The following is a 22,402-nucleotide window of genomic DNA, read 5'->3' as shown; positions in this document are numbered from 1 at the left end:
ATCTGACAGTCTTGCACTTAATTTGCCTTTTGCCTTTGTTTGATGAATGCTTTAAACTGCACAGGCTCCCCCAACACTATCATCCCTCTTTTCACTGTCCTCTTCTATGAGATTTAATTCTTAAAAGGCTAACAGCAAATCTGCCCTTCAGTGCTCACTAAGTGATGGATTTTGCTTCAACGACTTCCAATGGAGGTACTATTAATTTTTAAACAACCCTAATCTTGACTGTTATGGGTTGCTGAGGATTTTCATCACAGCAGGAGTGAGTCCTTTCCTGTTTTTACGAAAAGCAGATTTAAAGTTACAATAAGAAATAGAAGATACATGGTTAATATGCTAACCCAAAACCTATTAAAGAAACCTAATAAAAACTGCACATCTTAAAGACCACCTCACCCAGCAGGTACTTAGCAGTCATTCAGTACATTCTTCCAGCAGGTAGTATTCTTTTTTTCTTTTCAATAAGAAATATCTTTATTAAAAGTATCACCTATGACATAAGCAATCATACATTTATAAAAATGAAAACAAACCATACTGACATATTTTAGTTGCCGATATTTTACATCAATCTATCCAGTCACTGTCAGTCAAACATTACAAAGCTCATTCAAATCCTACCCTCATTTAAAACCTCATTCCTTCCCCAAAACGTTACTCTGCATGTATTGTTCCCAAAATTCCCATTCTTTTCCCATGTAATTTGCTCCTACCCTTTTCTAAGCATCCCATTTCCAGCTGTTTTATCTCTGCTACTATATTCACTACTTTTTAGTACAGTTGGGTTAGACTTTGACTTCCATTTTCTAGTAATTGTTTTTTTTTTTTTGGTCAGCCACCATAAATACTCTCAGCAAGGCTTTATTATGTCTGGTCAATTCTGATTCTGTATTACAGCTCAAAAAATAATTTCCTTAGTTATACCAATCTGTTCACTTCCGATAAAATATTCTGTAAGGAATTTTGAAAGTATGCCAACTCATTACACTCCAAAAAAACATGTTCCAAATTACTTCTTTCTTCCCATCACACCTCCAACATTTGCTATCTAATTGATGAAAAATTATTTGGAGTCTAGTCGGGATATAAAATACCTATGTAAACATTTCCAAGCAAAGATGCTAAATCTTCTAGACTCTGTTGCATATTTGGGAGACCTACATATATCTCACCATTGTTTCTTTGTGAATTGCTTATCCAATCTCTCTTCCCAATCCTTCCAACCTCTTCTGGCCGATTCTTATAGTTATCACTCAATATTTTATATGTTCTATTATTTATCTCTTTAACAGCAGCTTCTAGTCTATATTTTAATAAAAAATATACTCCATCAGTGCTGGTCTTTTGCTTAGGATCCTATTTCTCTCTCTCTGCCTATACTCTGATATCTGTCCTTGATAGGGAAGACAATCTCTAGTATGCATTACAAATAAATTATTGGCCTTTTCTCATTCTATTAGCTTTGCTTTCCTTCTCTAATTATTTGCTTCCAATACCTTGATTCCTTTGCCAGTTTTCTCCAGAAATTCCAGCTCCTTCTTGCCTACTGTCTGTATCCCTAATTGCAGTCATCTCTATCGGCAGAATCTCCTTTTCTCCATTCCTGTGTTGGCTTAATTCTTAGAATACATTCTGTTACTCTATGAATATCATATTCTGTAAAGTTATTGTTATTCTCCTTAAGGATCTGCCTCCAAAATCCCAGTCTCTCCTTGTTTCTTGAGCGCCTCCCCTGTCTTCTCATCATCCCTTTCCCCTTTGAATTATAGCTTTCAGATAATGCTATATAGAGGAGCCTTAAATGTGTAGCTCTGAAATATCACTTCAAATCAGGTAATCCCAAATCACCTTCTATTGGAAGAATCTGCTTATTCTTATCCCACTTGACTCTTGCAGTCTTCCTCTCCCAAATAAAATCCCTCAGCTCTTTATTAATTGCTATCCACAACTTCTCCTCTGAATGATAAAAATACGCCTGACCTGTGTATAAAACTAAAGGAACTAAAAACATTTTAACTGCTTGTATCTTGCTATCCATCTACATAAAACAGAGCTTCCAATTTCTCAGTTTTTGTATTTTCTTTTGATTAGTCTCTTCCCACATATCCTTAGCTGTCGCAACAGAATCCATTTTAATCCATAAGCCTATGCACTTGATTTTATCATGTACCCATAAATATGGGTATAGCTGAATACAACGTGTGTGTGTGTGTGTGTGTGTGTGTGTGTGTGTGTGTGTACATGTTTTAAGCCTATTAACGTTTTCATTAATTTTGTATCCTGAAAAGACTTGAAACAGTCTCAAAATGTCCTTTTCTGGTTTAATCAGGTATAAAACAATATCATCTGCAAATAAAACCAGCTTTTCTTGATTACCATACCCATTATAACCTTGAGCTAAGCCTTACTTCTCCGAGCCTGAAGGAGACGTTATTCATAATGGGGATTATAAGAAACAAAACCAGCAGCCACTTAGAATGTGTTTCAGTTTCTTGAGGAACATAAGACATACGGACATCATAAGTAAGCACTGGAATATTTTAACATCTGATAAACAAGTGAGTAACCTTATAGGAATACATCCACAGTTTACCTGCAAGAACAAAAAATCATTAAGGAGACGATTATGCACACCCAAAGATCAAATTAGGACAAAAGATACACAAGGGACCAGACTGTGTGGTAGGTGCCAAGTTTGTAATTTTATCACTCTGGACAGGGAATTTAAACATCCTGATACAGGTGTGATATATGGACTAAGAATTAGTGCTAGGTGCGATAGTTCACATGTAGTTTATCTCGCTACTTGCCAAGTATGCAATAAATTCTACGTGGGCAAAACTAACAGATTGCTAAGAGACAGAATTAAGGAACACATTTACCACATTAAGAAGGGCAGTCCATTTAATGCCCTAGCAAAACATGTTAAAGAGACACATGTCCAACATACTTTCAAATTTATGGTGTTAGGAAGATGTTATGAGAATCATAGGGGCGGTGACATTAGGACTCAGACTGAGAACTTGGAGGCCAACTGGATTGTTAGATTAAGAGCGAATGCAGGACGTGGCCTCAATGACCATGTACCAATGAGACACATCCTGAAGAATAGACCCTTGCGCAGATAGAATATGTGTTTGTGTGGTCTATAAACTATATATTGCATTTGTGCATCCTCTTTTTATTTAGATAGGAAATACCATGTATTTTATTGTGGTTACATTTTTATTGTATTTATATACCTTTAAATGTTCTTAACCTTTTGATCATGTGATTTTTAAATGTTTGATATAAGTACAGGTGTGCGAGTGTTACTTGATATACACCTGAAGAAGCATTTGGTGAAAGCGCTTGTGTTTGTGTGAATAAATCAGCTGAAGAATCTGAAGCCTTACCTCTGTTTACTCTTTTTTTATTGGATTGGTTCTGTTTTTATACAGGGGTAACCTGGTTACTGTTGGCCTTTTTGGTTTACTTTATAATCATGGTTTAGAATTGAAATGGGCCTGTATGAAGCTGGATCTGATGGGTCTTTACCACCTTTAGGTATTACAGCTACCAGAGCTTTCTCCCAGGATGTTGGTACTTCTCCTCCATTTAAAATACTGTGAAACAAAACCTTACAGATCTTTATCAGAATTTTTCCCTCCTAGCTTCTAATCTCCCACAGGAATACCACCTATTCCTGGGGACTTTCCTGTTGAGTTAGACATCGCCATTTTTATCTCATCTTCTCCTATCCTAACTGTTAGCAACTGAGCCTCATCTACCTCTAAACTTGGCATATTTAACTCTTCCATAAACATTTCCATTTGTACCGTTTATTGATTTATATATTTCTCTGCTTTATACTGAGTTTCATAAAATTTCCAAACTATTTTTAGTACCTTTATAGGACCTCTGGATAACTTCCTTGTTATAGGCACCCTAAACTTGGCAACAACCCTTTCTATTTGTTGTTGCCTGAGATGCCGTGCTAAAAGTTTTTGTGCTCTGGAGTTACCTTCAAAAAACAGTTGCTTAACAGCAATTTTTCTAAACTCATGCATATTATGGAGGTAATCCCTTATCTTCTGTTTAGCATTTTGCAACTGCTCCTCTTCTTGCTCTGCGAGATTCATCCTATTTTTCAATATTTCAACATTGTCAACCCCTCTAATTCTTGTTACTTCTTAACCATCTCTCTCTCTTATTTCCACCCTATTTTTAAACTTCATGCTAATTTTATCTCACTCATTAGCTATATTTTCAGAAGAAATGTTGATCGTCCCTAATAAATCTCAAACAATTTCCACAACCCATTACTTAAATTCCTTTTTAAAAAAAAAATAGGTGGGAAAGCACCAGTGTCTCATATTTATTTAATTATCCTGCATTTTCATTTTTGTTATTATTGCCGCATGATTTGAAACAGTTATTGGATCTGTATTACAACTTTCAATTAAATGCACCTGTTCCTGTGAAGTACAAGTTCTGTCTAGCCTAGCCCAGTTTTTTATCTTGGGGAATAATATGTAAATTCACATCTTTCATTCCAAATATTTTCATGAATTTCTTAAAAAATCTACCCTCTTTTGTTATACCTTCCCTTCTGGACTTCACTCCTGAAAATCAAATTCCAGCCCTCACCTATAAGTAATACTCCCCTGCTGAAAGCGGATTTCTCCCAGACTTTTCTTAAGCTCCATAACATCTGTTTTAGGTGGAATATAAATACATGCTGGTATAATCTTCCTACCTTGCCAGTAGCCCCTTAGTACTACAAATCTATCATTATTATCTCCCCCTCCTTCTATCACTATTGGGGCTCCTCTTGCATTTAATATAAGTAGTCCCCTTTCCTTTGTTCCAAATATTCTACTGAATGACCATTCAGAAATAATTTATCAAATTCACATGTTCAGTTCTTTCCAAGTGTCTCTCCTATAGTACATCTATCTACTCTCTATATTTTTAATACAGTTCACTACTCTTTCTCTTTTTGTATATATCTGTTAGCCCATTCACATTTAAAGATAATATAGAAATTGTCATTATGTTAAGTTATTCCCGATGTCTATTTTCAGCTTTTGTTTTACATGCATATACTAATGTTTGGCAGGATGATCTTTCCTACAGAAGTTTCTTGCCATATCCATTTGAACCTATGTCACATCTTACAGAACCCTTTGTTTTATTTATTGAAAACCCACAAAAAATCACCCCTAAAACCTGTTAACTTAATACTAATGCAAAAAACTATGTACAGCTTCAAATATTAAAGTTTATCCCTCCTAACAGGAACAATTGCCCCAGACTGACAACCACACTCACAAACTTGGATTAACCTTTAAGGAGGGTTATCCATGCTAAGATGCAGTCTGTGCTTCTATTTCTGTTTTTTTTTTTAATCTTATTCCACTCCCAGATTAGAAACGCACTTGGCTACTTTCAGAAAACAATATCTCCAAGTCATTAAAGAAAGCCACTGAAAGTAGCATTCTGTTTTTATTGCCTCTTATCAGACTATTGCCATAGAAACATGAGAACCAGATAAATAGTTGCCTCTAATTTTTTTTTTTATTTGCTTCCCTTAAAACTTACTAGATCAAGCCAGGAGTCTTGATCCAGTCATTCCTGTATGCAAGAGTAAGAAAAAGCATATAATTTTTCTTGTATCTCGCTCTTTTGTCCAGACATTTCTTCTCTTTCTACACTGCAGTGCCTACGTCTTAAAACTAAACAAGCAGAAAGGAAGAAAGAAAGAAAAAAATAAATAAAAAAAGAATAAGGAAAGAAAATAGGTGCATCTGCTTACTTTAGTATCCCGATTATGCTTGAAAATGACTGAGAAAGCTTTACTTTATAGCATGCATGTTGCATTGTGCATTATAAAATGCTACTGGTAAGAACAACATTTTTATTTAGTTACGGTTAACTATTTCTTTCCTCCTTCCCTCTTCTAAATGTCCTTCTCAACATTAATAACATGAAGGAGAGCATATGCTTTGGAGTTCCCTACAAGTTTAACAAAATAAAAGACATCCAATATTTTCATTTTCTTGTTCTGTCACTTTCAAAATATAATTAATGCTTTGCAATTCCACATTTATTCGCCAATTTTGAGTTGCTGTTTTCTTCCTGTTGACCTCCATCTCCCAAATCCTGTCTCTGCTTCATTTCCATCATACACCTTGTGCTTCCAGTCAACTACTGTGCTTTTTCTGTCTCAAGCATTTTCTTTTGAAACAGTGGAAAAGCTTTCACTGGCAAAGTGTCTCTATGGGCTTTATTGCCAAAAGAATGAGAAACAGCATCTTCTGTTTGATAGCTCACTTTTTGTTGGACAAACTTTCGTATTCCCTACTGATTCTGAACCTCCAGGAAAGAATATTCTGAAAACAGCTGTATACAGCAGCTTGAATCGCACACATGCTTCTCAACATTCCCTGATTACTAGAACAAATGTACTCCTCTTCTACCTAGTGTACAGTGAGAAATCATTTTCTACAAACACTCTACTGTCTCCCACTTTTAGCACTTTGCCCTTCTGCCACAGTTTTGTCAGAATCAACTCCTGCTGGTAGGTTTGGATCTTTACCTTTAAACTTTGTTGCAAGTAAATTTGCTCTATGGGCTATTTTGGGAGCATTTTTACTTTTACAGGTCTAGCTTCCTTTCTCATAACCAGGTTTGGAGCATACACATGATATGCCCTTTCAATTAACAACTGCTGTGGAATACCAGTCCAGTTGCTTATTTGTGCTTTCATAAAATTAATACAGTCTGTTCCTTCCAGCTTGTCTGGCACAACAGAAAATCTCAGGTTTTCCCTATGTGCTCTGTCCTTTAATTCTATTCTTTTTTGAAGCATCTCTTCTCAAGCAATTCTTAAAAGGCCTAATAGAAATTCTTCCCTTCAGTTCTCACTAAGTGGTTGATTTTGCTTCAACAATTTCCACTCGAGGTACTATTCATTTCTAAACAGCCCTAATCCTGACTGTTATGGTTTGCTCATGATTTTCATTACAGCAGGAATGCGTCTTTTCCTGATTTTACTAAACATACTGACAGACCCTTGGTTCTTTTCAATCACTAAAAGGGATAATACGCATCTCAAAAACTGAAGACGACCTCTCCCATACTTTCACTACCTCAGATGTGTGCTAAATTACCTGAGTCTAAAGAAGGGTTTTGCACTTGGCTCCACATAGCTTTTGATTCAAGCTCATTTTTTCTTCAACAGTCCTTTTTGAAGAATTGCATTTATTAAAAAAGAAACTTATTTCAAATGCCTTTTTTAAAATGGCAAGGTTGGTCAGTGTCAATCCTAACAACACGCCAATAGCTCCATGCATCCATACTTCTGCCATAGTACACTTGCCTCAAACATCAAATATGAAACCCACCTCACCCTCATTAATTACCCCTCAAAAGATGGACTTAAAATGGCACTTATTAAATGTCAATACCTTAAGCAATGAATGGTCCCAGTTAGACACATGGGCATTTAATGAACAGCCAGATATTAAAGGTATTGGTCAGTCTTGGGTTACACAAGACGGAATCACCACTTTATTGGGAACAAAAGACCAGGGCTGAGGGTGAGCTGATCGCTTTCCTATTGCTCATAAAATTGGGGGCATCCTTTACAGTAAATTGGTGAAAAAAATAATCATCTAGTCAGGATCTCCCTAACTGGATATTACTGCTTAAAAAGTATGCAACACTACATGCTGGAGTAGGTTATTTATCTTTCTTTCAATAAAGTAAAAGCTAAGACAACACTTTTATGGTGTTTTCAAACACTTAATCCAAAGGCAAAGACAATGGAAAACAAATATAGTTTACAGTCTTCAAATGCAGACAAATGCACTAAATTCACAAAAACAACAGTAGTACAGTTAAATAAAAATGTTTAATGTTTTAAGTAAAAGCAATTACCTCAGGAAACTAAAGAATAAAGACCCAGCATTGCACAGAACCTAACCAAAATGACAGTACACACCTGGAACAAGAAGACACAGCTAACATACTAGCAGAAAAATTCAGTGCAGATTTCACCCCCCAAAACAAGTATACAAAGCCTAGATCTCCCACAAAATCTCAATTCCCCCATTAAAACAAAGATCACTTGCTAAAGTTACTCTAAAAATTAAATCATCCATAGGGCCTGATAATATAGCCAAGTTGCCTGATAAACAGTACAAAACACACACAAGTGGGCAAGCACCTATAGCTTTTCAACTTGAACTTAGCCACTGTTTTTTTTGAACTGGAGGGAATGGCATGCAGCTGTTGTGATGCCACTTTACAATAGTGGATTCACCACTTTCCCTAAAAACTACAGACATTTACAGGTTCATAGGCAAGTTCAAGGTTAGCTGCCCTTGTGCTTGAATTAACCTATCCCATTTGGTTATAGACTGGCCCTACCCATCCCATGATCAATAATTATACATTATCCTTAGTGAGGATAACTGGAATCTTACCACAGATTATTGAGTGGACACATGTATGGGATAAAGCATTTAGGAGCTGCCTCTGTCCATTAATAGTACAGGGGCAGTCGGAGTAAATTTTCTGTTTCCCCATCCAAGTTTTGTTTGAATATGGACAAGGAGGAATTTTGTTTTATGTGGATGGGTAGTCTGTTCCAGAGCAGCAGTATCCTATGCGAGCTATACTTGCCCCTCCAAGCTGTCCTGTTGATGTTGCAAAAAACGTTTAGAGCCCTATAGAGTATTTCTGATGTTATTTGACTTGCTGATGTGCAATAAATCCCATCAATATGTGGTCAAATGCTGCCTTGCAAGCCAAACACAAGTTACTTCTTAGCAGTCTGTGGAATACTGAGTATAGTGACATGGCTTCGAGTCAGTCCATGTAGGACATGCTGTTTAGGTCTTGTATCCTTTTAGTACGGTACCTCTGTGAGCATTCCAGTTTTTGCACATGTCTGAATTGATACATGTCAAAGTGGGCATTATACTCAATGACTGGCCTAATGAGGGCTGAGTAAAGAGGGACTATGACATCCACAGATCTAGACACAATCCCTATATTTATAAGCTGTTCAATACAGTCTATATAATTAATTTACCTGACTAGTCTCATCTGTAAAGCCATGGAATGTATCAAACATCTTATAAGGCTTGAACCCCAGCAGTTTGGCTTTGTTAGGGGTAGATCATAATGAATCTGATCAACTTCATTGAGAAAGTAACACAAACTGTGGACAGTTGAAATGTTGCTCATACAACATACCTCGACCAGGCTAAGATTTTTGACAATATATTGCATAAAAGAACAAGCAAGCCGAATGAGTTCCAAACTGACCCCTATGTAGTTAGTTAGACAGCAAATTGGTTGGGGGACAGAACCCATGTGATGTGGGCAGCAAGTGTGTATTCAGTATATATGAAGGTGATCAGTGGTGTTCCTCAGGGCTCCATGATGGGACCTACTACTTGGTATATATTTAAATTTCCAAATTACAAATGGGAATCCCTGGCTAAGCAAGTCTTCTCTGATACACAGCAGCTCCAAATGGAATTCACACATTTCAACAACTGGTACACAGAAAAAAAAAGCATTAAAACTGAATACTAACAGTGTAATATTGTACATAAAAATAAAAAATAAAAATAAAATAAATTTGATAAACAAACCCTTCATTCACTGCATAGTATATAACACCTCCCACTTCAAAATTAAAGTATGGTAACAAACTTTGGAACATGGGTTAAAAATTCTCTTGCCACTGACATTCACATAACCGTGTTAGGAAATCATTTGTGTTACTTGGTGCTGCTGACACAGCAAAAGGAAGTTAATCTAGATTCAAGAAAGTTCTCATCCCTCAATATTTTGCATTTATCAGACCTATTATTCAATAAAACACCCCTTTTGGGATACATCTTACTAGCATATCAAGCTAAGAGCAGGTGTCTAAGTAAACTTGACAATAACAGAAGATGTTCTAATAGATAACTACTACAGTGGCCTAAGCTATTTGGGTCCAGCTCCAAGTGACAGACCAGCTTTCAATGCCTGACCTATTCTGTGTGCTCTGTCAGGAACTCAAACGGTGTGCCAATATAAAGAACGTAACAGCACCAATTTACTCAAGTTTTTTCCCCCCAAAAAAGGGGAAGCAATATCACTGAAAGGATAGTATTAGGAAACACTAAACTTCATGCACAAGGGTCTATACGGCCACACCCTTACAATACAAAAGAAAAAAGAGCTAAAATAAGGGGCAGGATGGTGGAGCAGCAACAGAAACAGTGAGCTATTACAGCACTTACTGTTATGGTAAGTTCACTTGTACAACTGTACCATGTTTAACATTTAGATAAATGTTGCAGTGGCCTAAGCTATTCGGGTTCATTATCATAACTTAGAAACAAAGGACAGATGGTGGGATTAAAAAACCAATTAAAAATCCAGGAGCCACTGGAGAATGGTCCTACCAAAGCTGTTCTGGTCCTAGAAAAAAGAATCTGGTTTGTAGTGCTTTGTAAATGTACAAAAGACTAAGTTGCTGCCTCTAGAATATTTCCACCTCTTTTCAGAACTGCAGAACAGAGCATGTGTGTGTAACTTTAAGAAGCATTTCCAGATATAGGCACGTGCATATAAACAGTGAGCATGTGCAGGCAGCAGTGTCATTTTGAGAGAACAGCCAGAGTGTTAACATGTATGAGGGTAGTAGTCAGTCTGTTTATATGTTGATTTAAGTTACTAAGTCTCAGTCCTGATGTGTTTGTATGTAATAAAGCTGCCTGAACTGAACCCACAACTGTTAAGTCTCTTTTATCCTGACCGGACGAGCAAAATGGTGTCAGAACAGAGACTGTGTGAGCAACGTCTTCAAGCCATGAGGTGCAGAGCTGACGGTAAAGGTATATTGAGGAGGTTGGGTGATGCAGTCCTCAAATGATCAAAATGGGACAGAAACAAACTTCAGGTAACCAAAACATGCACAAATTATGTATTTTGTAAAGAAAATGAAACAGAGCATTTGTAAGGCACAAAACGCATTATTAATTAAATGAATAGCACAAAACACATTATTAATTAAAGAAAGTGATCGAAACCACAATATCTGATAAAACTATCAAAAATATTTGAATGGGGGTCAAAATTACCTTTGGTTTGCATAACGAGAATGTTTAAAGTATAATGAGCATGAAAAGAGGTTAAATGGGCATAACAAGTACAATAAAAGGGCAAATTAAGCATGAGCAAGGAGACTGCATGTTGTTTAGTAAGACCGTGTTTTGGGCATAAACTACTATTTTGCATTGACCGACACCATTCAAAGCATAACTAGAGTTGTTCAAAGTATCTCAGTGTGTGCAAAGTGTTTCAGAGTGTATGCTTTATTACGGTGTAATTATTTCACAAAGTTTGCTGTCTGCAAAGTACAGTTATTTTGCAAAGTGCAGTCAAAGTACAGCCATTTCGGAAAAGTTTCTTGTGCTATGTGCATTCATTCACAGAATGCCACCATTTCAAAGTGTTTCTTACACTGTATAGAGTTATTTCGCAAAGTATAGCCATTTTGAAAGGGTCTTGTGCTGTATACAGTTTATTTGCAAAGTGCACTCATTTCGAAGTGTTTCTTACTCTGAGCTTCTTTTGCTGTGTACAGCTTGTTTGCAAAGTACAGTCATTTCAAAGTATTTCTTACACTGATAAGGAGTAATTTCGCAATAAGGAGTGATTTTGCAAAGTACAGTGATTTTAAGGTGTTCTTGTGCTATGGAGACTTATTTGGCAAAGTGCAGTTATTTCAAAGAGTCTGTTGTGCTACTGGGCATGATTACAAGTTCTGGCATATATTTATGTGTGTATGTTCGTACATACTTTCAAGCACCTTCACTACTGTGTGTTGATATGGCAGAGACATTTCGGAGACCCAGTCCACTTGTGTTTGATCATAATATTGCAGAGAACTGGAGAGCATTTGAGCAGAATACAATATTTACATACAAGCAGCTTTTTCTGACAAAGATGCACATACAAGGGCATTCATTCTGCTTAACTTAGCTGGGTCAGAGACCACTTGAAAGAAAGTGTTCATTTGTATATGAACCAGCAGTACATGCAAGAGAATGGGAAACCACCATATTGTTGTACTAGCTGAATTGAGAGAGGGCCTTGAGTGCTTGAAACATAAATTTAGAGAAATGTGCAACCCCCTAGACAAATGTTGCATTAGAGGGACACATATTTTATATACGACACCAAAAGCCAGGTGAAACTTTTGCAGCTTATATCACTGACTTGAGAAATAAGGCTAAAATGTGCAGCTCTAGTGATTTGAAAGGTGAGTTAATAAAGAAACAGCAGTGAGAAAGATTTTGCTTCGTGACAGCGATTTAACATTGAGCAAAGCCATAGAGATTTGCCAAATTCATCAGCTCATATTAAAAGGCACACAAGCATGCTTGCAAGTGATAAGAGCATGGTTTCAGCAGCCTCTAGAGCAAGCACAGACAGTATGCAGCACGTGGCAAGCAGAAGCAGGCCTAAGCACATGGTAGCTGCAACCCCTACGGGATTCCCTGGGAGATCCCGTAACTTTCTAGCAAGCTCCAAGACTAGCTCAATAAAATGGACATGCTTAGTACAGTATAAGGGTGAATCAGCAAAACCCAAGACAAGTTTTACTGTTAACTGTCGTAAATGTGGTGCCAATCAGGAGTCTAAGAGAGTGAAGTGCTTAGCATTTGGTCAGCAATGCCACAAGTGTAAAAAATGAAACCACTTTCAGATGTTTTGTAAATCAAGCAAGCCTCATTCAGTTAAGAAAGGTCACTCAAAAAAGCAAGTTGATCATGTGGAAAGCTGCAACCCTACTTTCTATGTAGATGGTGTATCAGTTGTCGTTGAAAAGTTTAATGCAGTAGATTTGTCGGCAAAGAACAAAGTATTTTGTACTGTCCTGATCAATGGTAAACCCACTGAGCTCAAAGTAGACACTGGTTCAAAGTGCAATGTAATGTCAGCAAAAACATTTGCTAGAGTGAGAGCTGGTGAGCAACTTAATTTGGCTAACTGTGCGAAGCTTGTTGCTTATGGAGGTGAAGACATTCAAACTGATGGCTCAGTATTGCTTGCATCTTATTCAGCTGGGAACAGTTACAGCTTGCAATTTTATGTAGTCAGAAGACCTGTGCAGTCATTATTAGGTCTCAGAAACAGTTTAATGAAACCACTTTCTTTTACCAAGTAAGTCCATCATGTAAGCACAAGTCCCAGTTTGGGTTTCAGTGATGCTATTTTCTCAGAGTATGCTAATGTTTTCAATGACAAGCCAGGCAAACTTCTAGTTGTATACTCCATGAAAGTAGACCCAGAGGTCAGTCCTGTGGTCAGACCAGCGAGGAGAGTTCCAATAGCTATTTAGGATAAAGTCGAGGTTCAGTTAGACTAGATGGTACAGCAAGATGTGATTTGTCCAGTCACATTACCCACTGAGTGGGTGTCTTCCATGGTAGCTGCTCATAAGAAAGTTCAGATGAAATCAGAATATGCATTGACCCAAGAAACTTGAACAAGGTATTAAAGAAACCTCATCATCCTATGCGTGCAGTCGAGGAGGCTGTCACTCTCATGCCAGATGCCACTGTTTTTTTTGTCTTAGATGCAGAGTTCATTTTGGCAAGTAATGCTTGCTCGCAAATCTTCACTACTGACTACACTCAGCACACCATTTGGTATATACAGATTCCTCAGGATACCTTTTGGAATAAATTCTGCCAGTGAAGTCTTTCAGCATGCCATGGAGCAAATTCTTTTCGGGCTGTGTGCTATTATTGTGTGGGGTGGGAGGTTGGCATAATGGTTAGGGTGTTTACCTTACAAACACAAGGTGCAGGGTTTGATTCTCACATGAGGTAATTGGCTAGGCTTAAAATGCCTACAAGGGCAGTTAGCCTAGTACTAATCAATGAATCTACGAATCTATGAATTATAGTTGATGATTTACTGGTTGGAGGCAATGGTGAAGCAGAGCATGACAGAAATGTCAGGAAAGTTCTGGACAGAGCACATGAAATGAGCTTGAAACGTAATCCTTTGAAGTGTAAATTCAGACTACTAGAAGTCACTTACGTTGGTCATTTATTTACCAGCACAGGCTTATGACCAGAGCCTTCCAAACAAGCAGCAATTTTTGAGATACCCAATCCCTACAGCGTTTCCTTAGTATGGTTAACTATTTGGGCAAATTTATCCCTAACTTTAGTGAATTATTAGTGCCTTTAATTGAGCTGACACGTAAAAATGTTGCCTGGCCATGTTTAGAACACCAGAGAGCATATGATAACCTCAAACAGCAAATTGCCAACCCAACTACATTAAGATACTATGATGTCCACAAACCAGTAGTTCTTTCCTGTGATGCTTCAAAGTTCGGACTTGGTGCAGTTATTCTGCAAGAGGCAGACCTGCTGCCTATGCATCTAGAACTCTTACCCGAACTGAGATGCAGTATGTTCAAATTGAGAAGGAACTTTTGGCAATTGTGTTCGCATGTTCAAATTTCCATGACTATATTTATGGCCGTACTATCCATGTAGAAAGTGATCATCAACCTCTAGTCACTATTTTAGAGAAGCCTATGCATACCAATCCAGCAAGACTACAAAGAATGATGCACAGATTACAAAAGTATAATTTCAAAATGGTCTACACAAAATTTACTTAATCTCAGAAATATACCCCATGACAACCTACTTGGCTCGCCTGCTCAGCGACTTCTATCTAGGCAAACCAGAACAACCTTGCCTATCAGTTCTAGTTTGTTGGTGCCTAATGCTTAAAACACCAAAGCAATCAAAGCCTAATTCTTTAAGAAGCATTTTTTTTGAAGTCCAGTTATGATAAAGTGTGCAGATTTCTTATCTGTTAAAAGAAGGAGAGACAGTGAGGATGCAAACATGAAAGACTTTGAACGAATCGGTAAAGTGAGAGGCATATGTGCCAAGCCAAGATCCTACTTAGTGGAACCTAAGGGTATAGAATACTTGAGAAACCTCAGGCATCTTCTTCTGGTGTCTAAATTGATATTGCAATATCATACCTGTGATACAGACTCTAGAAATCAGAGTAACCCTAACAATGTCCATACTGAAGAACATGTCTCAGTATCCATTCCCATTCCTGATGACGTCCCCAGAGATGAACATTCCTTGAAGACAGTCCCAGCTTCTAGATCCAATTGTGATTTTTATGTTACACGATCAGGTCGTGTTTCTAGACCTAATGTAAAATACACTGCAATCCGGACATGACTGTTTTATGTTTGTCTAATTTTGTATGATTGCATGTCAATTATTAGTTCTGTATAGCTGCATGTAAAAAGATAATTTCTGTGTAACTGCATGTAATTGAATACTGTTACTTGGTATATGATCTATTTCTCAGAGGGAAGATGTAAAACAGTGTGTGTGTGTGTGTGTGTGTGTGTGTGTGTGTGTGTGTGTGTAAAACTTAAGAAGCTTTTCCAGAAGTAGGCACGTGCATATACACAGTGAGCAGGTGCAGGAGGCAGTGCCATTTTGAGAGAACAGCCAGTGTGTGTTAACATGTATGAATGTAGTAGTCTGTTTATAAGTTTATTTAAGTTTAAGTTACTATGCCTCAGTCCTGATGTGTTTTGTATGTAATACGGCTGCCTGAACCGAACCCACAACTGTCTGTTTTATCCTGACCAAATGAGTGACAAGAACTTCACAGAAGAAGCAAAAGTCGTTATGGAATGGGTCCTAACCTTGCCTGGAAGTGGCTTACTATGGAGTCACCACCACTACTTTTGGGGAGCCTTTTTGAATCTTCAGAAACACTCTCGATATCGGTGGAAAGGGTGGGAAAGTATACAGGAACATTCACATCCATGAGAATGAAAAGGCACCTGTCTTCCAAGCTGGTTTGTAATGACTCCAGGAGCAGAATTTCTTTAGTTGTCTGTTCAGACAGGAACCAAACAGATCTACTTGAGGAGCTCCCCACAGTTGGATCAATTCTTGGAAGACCACAAGATGAGGTTTCCATTCATGAGGTTCTGTCCTAGTCTTGCTCAACTATCTGCACAGAAGCTTTGTTCTGACAGTGTATGAAGACTGCAGAATCAAACTGAGTTGAATTGCTATCGCCCAAACTATCATAGCAAGCCTGCAAAGAGGGTACGATCTAGTACCATATCACTATATTTAAGCAGCATCTAGGCATCCAGATCTTAAAGTTAGCAGCTCCCCAAATAGGTAAGGAAGAAATAATATATACCAACCACAAAATAAAACCCTAAACATAATAGGTTGCTACTTCCCACCTGGCCACAACATTCCACCACTTGAAAACCTCCTCAGCTGGACTACCCACCACCTACCCCAAGAAACTTTAATTCTAGGAGACTTCAACACTGACTGGCAATCCTGCTCTAGCAACCACCCAACCCATCATGTAAATCTTCATGGCTTCACCCAACTAGTCCAGTCACCTACTAGGATAAATAACTCCAACAAACACACTACCCTTGATTGGATACTAGTCGATAAGAGTCCTCAGTCATATATAGCAGGCTGCTTATCTGACAGCCTCAGTGATCACTCCGCAACCTTCTTACTAAGAAAACACCTTTATAAAGCAAAACCCATCATCTACAGTCAAATACGCAAAAAACTAACTTCAACCCTTTCTCATTCAGCTCATCCCTAAAAGACTGTAACTGGCAACCTCTAAAATACCTCAAACTAGATGACGCAGTTGACTACTTTAATAAAACATTCCTAAGCATCCTTAATTACCACACCCCCATAAGACATTCCCGGACTACAGCCCAACAATCCCCATGGCTACAAAAAACAAGAAGATTGAAATGAAAAACAGGGCTAAAGCATGGGACAACTGGCGCAAAACCAAACCCCCTCTACTAGGCAAAAGTTCCTAGAACTATGCAACAGAACAAAATAGCTTATAAAACAGGACAAAATCCAGTACTACCAGTCTGCCCTTACCTCCTCCCAACATAACCCCAAACAATTCTGGTCCTCAATAAACTCCATCCTCCATCCAGGTAAAGTAAGTACACCCATTCCTAACTTAACTCACTCCTCCGAAAATATTGCTACCTCTTTCAACAATCACTTCACACAAACCGTACTATCACTAGCTAGACAACACAATCCCCCCCCATAAACCCACACCATCAACTAGAACTAACAATCCCCCAACTAGCTTCTCTTTCTCTCCTGTTCCTACCTCCAAAATAAAACTACTACTAACTAAACTTAAAACCACCAGATTTGCAGCAGACAACCTCCCAAGTGCATACATTCAACTTGCAGCTGACACTCTAGCCTACCCCTATCACTCTTGATTAACAGATCTCTGTCAGAAAGTTATGTTCCTACACTATGGAAAGTCTCACACAATTCCCCTGCACAAAGGAGGCCCCTCCACAGATCTAACCAACTACCGCCCCATAGCTTTTCTCTCGCCACTCTCCAAAATACTAGAGAGATGCATTCATTCTCAAGTCTCAGATCACCTCCTTGCTAACAGCCTCCTCTCCAACACACAACATGGTTTCCGACCTAACCATAGCACTACCACCGCCTTACTCTCTTTCTCTAACACTAACCTACAAAATAAAAATGCAGGTTCTCTCTCCTCAGCTACCTTCCTAGATCTCTCTAAAGCTTTCGACATGGTCCCACACAAACAACTCATCTCTCTTCTTAATAACCTATCCTTCTCTCAACCAGTCATCAACTGGTTTCAGAGTTACCTATCTGACTGCCAACAAGCAATTGTTTGGCAGGACAACCTATCCCCCCAACTGCCAGTCTCCATAGGACTTCCCCAAGGGTCCATCCTGGGACCCCTACTCTTCTCTATTTTCACCAATAATCTAGCCTCAGCCACAACACATGGCACACTCATACAATACGCAGATGACTCAACCATCATCTGCACATCCCACTCCCTACCAGAACTGCAAAAAGTCACACAGGAAGCATTTTCTTCTATTGAAACTTGGATATCCGATGCCCAACTAATACTCAACCCAAACAAAACAAAATTACTAATCTTCCAACCCACCAAACTTACCCTAGACAGCTCTCACTTTAACATCACAGCAAAAGACAACACCACCATCCATCCTACAGAACACACCAAATTACTAGGAGTAGAAATAGACAATAAACTGAACTTTGACATTCACATTTCCATGACCATTAAAAAAGTGCACAAAAAACTAGGAGCATTATATAGAAATCGGCAACTACTTACCAAAGCAGCTAAAATTTCGGTAGCAAATTCTCATCTTATCTCTACCCTACTCTATGCATCTCCAATATTTACTAACCTTAGACAATGCGATCTAAATAAGCTCGAAACCTGCTACAGCAAAATCGCCAAATTCACCACAGGGGCTTCCTACCGTACTCACCACTGTCTCTCACTAGCAGAACTGGGCTGGCTAGAGCTCCCCATCTCCTTCAATGGTACCAACTCACACTCGCCCACAAACTAATAAACCAACCACTAAAAGTCGCATCCCTCCAGAATCTACTCCAATCCTACATAACCACGAGACCACTAAGATCCAGCCACAAAAACCTCCTACAGGTCACAAGACCCATTAACTCTGCTGGAGAAGCATTATTCTCCTGCACTATAGCCAAACCCTGAACTCCCTCCCATCCTCAATTACCTCTGTAACTTCTTGCACCCACTTTAAATCCTTACTAAAATCACACTTCAAAACTTGCCAGATATGCCCTTGCAACCCCCCCCTCTAATACCATCCACTCCTCCCACCCACTACCTCTCTCAGCCCCTATCAATAACCTACTCTTAGCAAGCTTTGCTACTCAAGTTCCCAACTACCTACCACATAATAATAACTTCTTGTAGCAAGAACTGCTAATGGCTGTTAAGTACCGCAAAAACAGATTGTATCAATTGTTCACTGATGAATCTCAACTACATTTGTAACCATGTTTAGTATATGTCACCATATTTTAAAATTGTACTATGTTCTACAGCTGTTTTACATCTGTTTTTTTCTTGTCTTGCGTCCTTAACTGGACTAATGTCTATATTTAAATGCTATGTTTAACTGTATAATGCAAATAATACTTAAGGTGGAGCTTTTCTCCCCGGGCCTCCGCTGAAAATGGACCTGTGTCCAGTCGGACTCTCCCGGTCAACAAATGTAAATAAATAAATAAAAGTGTCTGTGTAATCTTGCAGCATTCCAGGAAACCAGAATTAAGGCTTTCAAAGTATTGATCACTGCCAACATCTCTCTGATATTTACGTTTTATCTGTCTTGAAGGTTCCTCACAACTTGCATTTTCACCCCTTTAGAAACCTCTCCCTATACTAAGTCTAATGCACCTGTAGTGACAGACTTGAGAAAGGTTGGAAGGTAGAACCCACCAGAAAATCAGCCTTTTTACAAATCCCAGAACAGAGACCAGAAAAGACAAAAGATAAAGAAGCTGAGTTCAGACTTACATAAGGTACCACTGATTTTTCCTCATGTGGAATCTGAATCATTGATGCTATGAACTCCAAAATCCTGAGAAATTCCCTTGCAGATGTTTGTCTTTGGTTGGAAAAAGTGTTACAAACATTTTTACCTACTTCTGGAAGAAGAAAGGCTCTTCTGCGGGCAGGATCTAGCACACATCTCAGCAATATAATCCTGTACGAAGGGATGAGTATTTTTGCAAGCTGATTTTTTTAAAAAAAAACTGACTAGGTAGAAGATGTGAACAGTTGCTAAAGACTCTTGGCTGCTGGAAAGTCTGGAGAGACAAGATAATTATCCAAATATGATACAATATGAATGCCTTGAAATCTACAATAAGCAATTACTGGAGACAGACACTTTGCAAATACCCTCTGAGCCATGGAGGGTCCAAAGGATAAGACAGAATTGGTGATGTAAGCCAGATACAAACTTTAAAAAAAATGTACGAACTCCTTGCCAATGTAAATGTGAAAAGCATCATTTAAGTGTAGCTTTATCATGAAGCCAGAGAAGGAAGAAGTGGTAAAAGAGACTAAAAGGAAAACATTCCGAAATTTGGAATACTGATCAAAGGGTTTACTGAGGAAAGTTCCATTACAGGGTTTTAAGATCCTTCCATTTTGGTACCAGAAAAATCCTTGAATAAATGTCTAAGCCCATTTGGTAGGGAGTCTCTGGTTTTATCATTCCATGTGCAAGCATTGATGGTGAATGCGAGGAAGCAATGAGATCTAGTTCAGGGAAAAAGAGGAATGCTGTAAAAGGGAGGGATTCCCATTGCTAAGTGTATCCTTGCTGAATTACATTTAAAACCCATTTGTCTTCTAAAATCTGGTATCACAAATCTGGTATCACAAAGGAAGATGAAGTCTTAAAAAGATAGAGAAGTTGCCAGGGTGGGAATGAATTGAAAGTGAACATGCAAATAGTCATGCTAACTAGGAGGACTGTCCTTGATTTTACAGGCTTTTCCTTTCTTTCTGGAGTCTCCTTGCCACTGCTTCTTAAATATCCGTTTGACAGCTCCTTGCTGCTCAAATTGCTTACTGAAAAATAGAGCCGGGGGAGGGGATGCTTATTTGTTTTAAAATAGGAGGATTAAAAATTTTTAGTTGCCCCTTGGGTAAACGTTCGACTTTCATTGCACTTTTTGAGAACCTCAGATGCAGAAGGGCCAAAGAGAACTTCCTTGTCTAAGGGAAAATTTAAAAAATTTAGTTCACAAAGGTTTCTAGAATGAAGTTCAAACCAATCTTCTTTTTACTGACCCAGAAGCAGCAGCTCCGGAAGAAAAATTAGCAGCATCTTAAGCACATTTTAAAATACATTTAGTAACACCATAAGCAGGAGGAGGCATTTGAACAATTTTTCAGCTCAAAAGGAAGGAAGGTTAGCTATTAACTTTTGCATGTTCTCAAAAGACAAAAGTAAAACCTTTAACATATTAGCACAGAAGTTTGTCTTTTCGGCTTTTCCCAGTTAGGGGTCACCACAGTGGAACTCCGGACCGCTAATGATTGGCAGTAGATTTTTATGGTGCCAAGTTGCCAGCCCGACGCCCAACCTTCAATGAAGGCACGCCCATTCATGCATGTCTTTCGGAGGCCACTCGATCGCAGGAGGACATGCAGACTCCACACAGAAGGCACTCCAGCCGAGAATCAAACAGGAGAACCTCTTGCTTTGAGGCAACAACACTATCGCTGTACCACCGCGGCTTTTATTAGCATTAGCATGGAAGTTTAAAATCCTGAAAATTAAGCAGAAGAATACACTTTCTTCCCCAACTTGTCAAACGGTTTCCCATCCTTGTCAGAGAAAAGGGGGGTTAATAGCAGTTTAGCAGAAACAGTTTAGATAGAGAAGTTACTGATGGATCAGCTTTAGGGTTATAAAATGAATACTTGTGAGTCTGAGGAACCCAGAACAATCTGTCAGACTTCAAGGAACGTTGACTATTACGCAAACTAACAGCGCTGAGATAGACAATGTCTAAAGCAAGCAAAACAGAAGAAATCAGCTGCAGATTTACATATCTGACTGCAACAAATCACAATACATTTTTTGTGCAACAGGAATTTCGTTCCACTCACACTGAAAAAACGTCTCATCATAGACAAAGTATCACAACAGAAAAATCTTCTAGAGGGAAATCTAAAACCATATTTTCATACGAATCAGAATGGCAAAATCGAGAAGAAATGCCTGAAGTACCACCATCTCCCTGCAATAGCTGACAATCCAAGCCAGAAAAAGAGGGAAAGTAGTTCTGTAAGGAAACTTACCATATTCTGAATAGGATGATATGAAACAGAGGCTAACACAAGCTTTACAAGTCTAAGGTGAGGACCTTCCCAGTTTGATCATTCACTGCTTCGAAGATTGAGAAGATGAGATGAGACTGGGAGGAGCTCCTCATTCCAAATTTATAAGTAGGGGCAGGCAGCTCAAAATCTAACAAGTTTACAAGCACAACAGAAAACAGGAAAAAGGAAAGGGAGGGTCAGTAGGGAAAAGTACAGTGCAGTCACCCACCAGGAATAATCTCACAGTGCTTCAGCTGAATAAGAATGCACTAAAGAAATACCACATCTTGATTCTTCCCGCTATATAGTTAGATTTAATTCCTTTTCAATCAGTGTATAGAAAAGGAATGTATTCTAACCGATAGGCCAAAGGACAGTAACTCACACAAATAATGTAACACCATAGGAACACTAATTGTCTTGGTACCAACTAGAAAATCTTTTTCATTTGTTAATACATGACTTCTAGCAGTGTATCTTCTTGCTTCTTTTAATAATCCAACTACAGCCCCTCTCACCCCCAACCATCCCCCCATCAATACTCTCAAACATA

General features: G+C 38.4%; 1 protein-coding gene across 8 annotated transcripts in view; it reads right to left on the bottom strand.

Moving 5' to 3' along the window:
* The window catches only part of CLIP1 (CAP-Gly domain containing linker protein 1), a 4,646,656-nt gene that overhangs the window by 1,234,109 nt on the left and 3,390,145 nt on the right, over nucleotides 1-22,402 (bottom strand). The window lies entirely within an intron of this gene.

The sequence above is a fragment of the Protopterus annectens genome, chromosome 4.part0, assembly GCF_019279795.1.
Source record: "Protopterus annectens isolate FY-2018-M chromosome 4.part0, PAN1.0, whole genome shotgun sequence".
NCBI classification, from domain to species: Eukaryota; Metazoa; Chordata; order Ceratodontiformes; family Protopteridae; genus Protopterus; species Protopterus annectens.
This window is presented reverse-complemented; position numbering and strand designations above follow the sequence as displayed.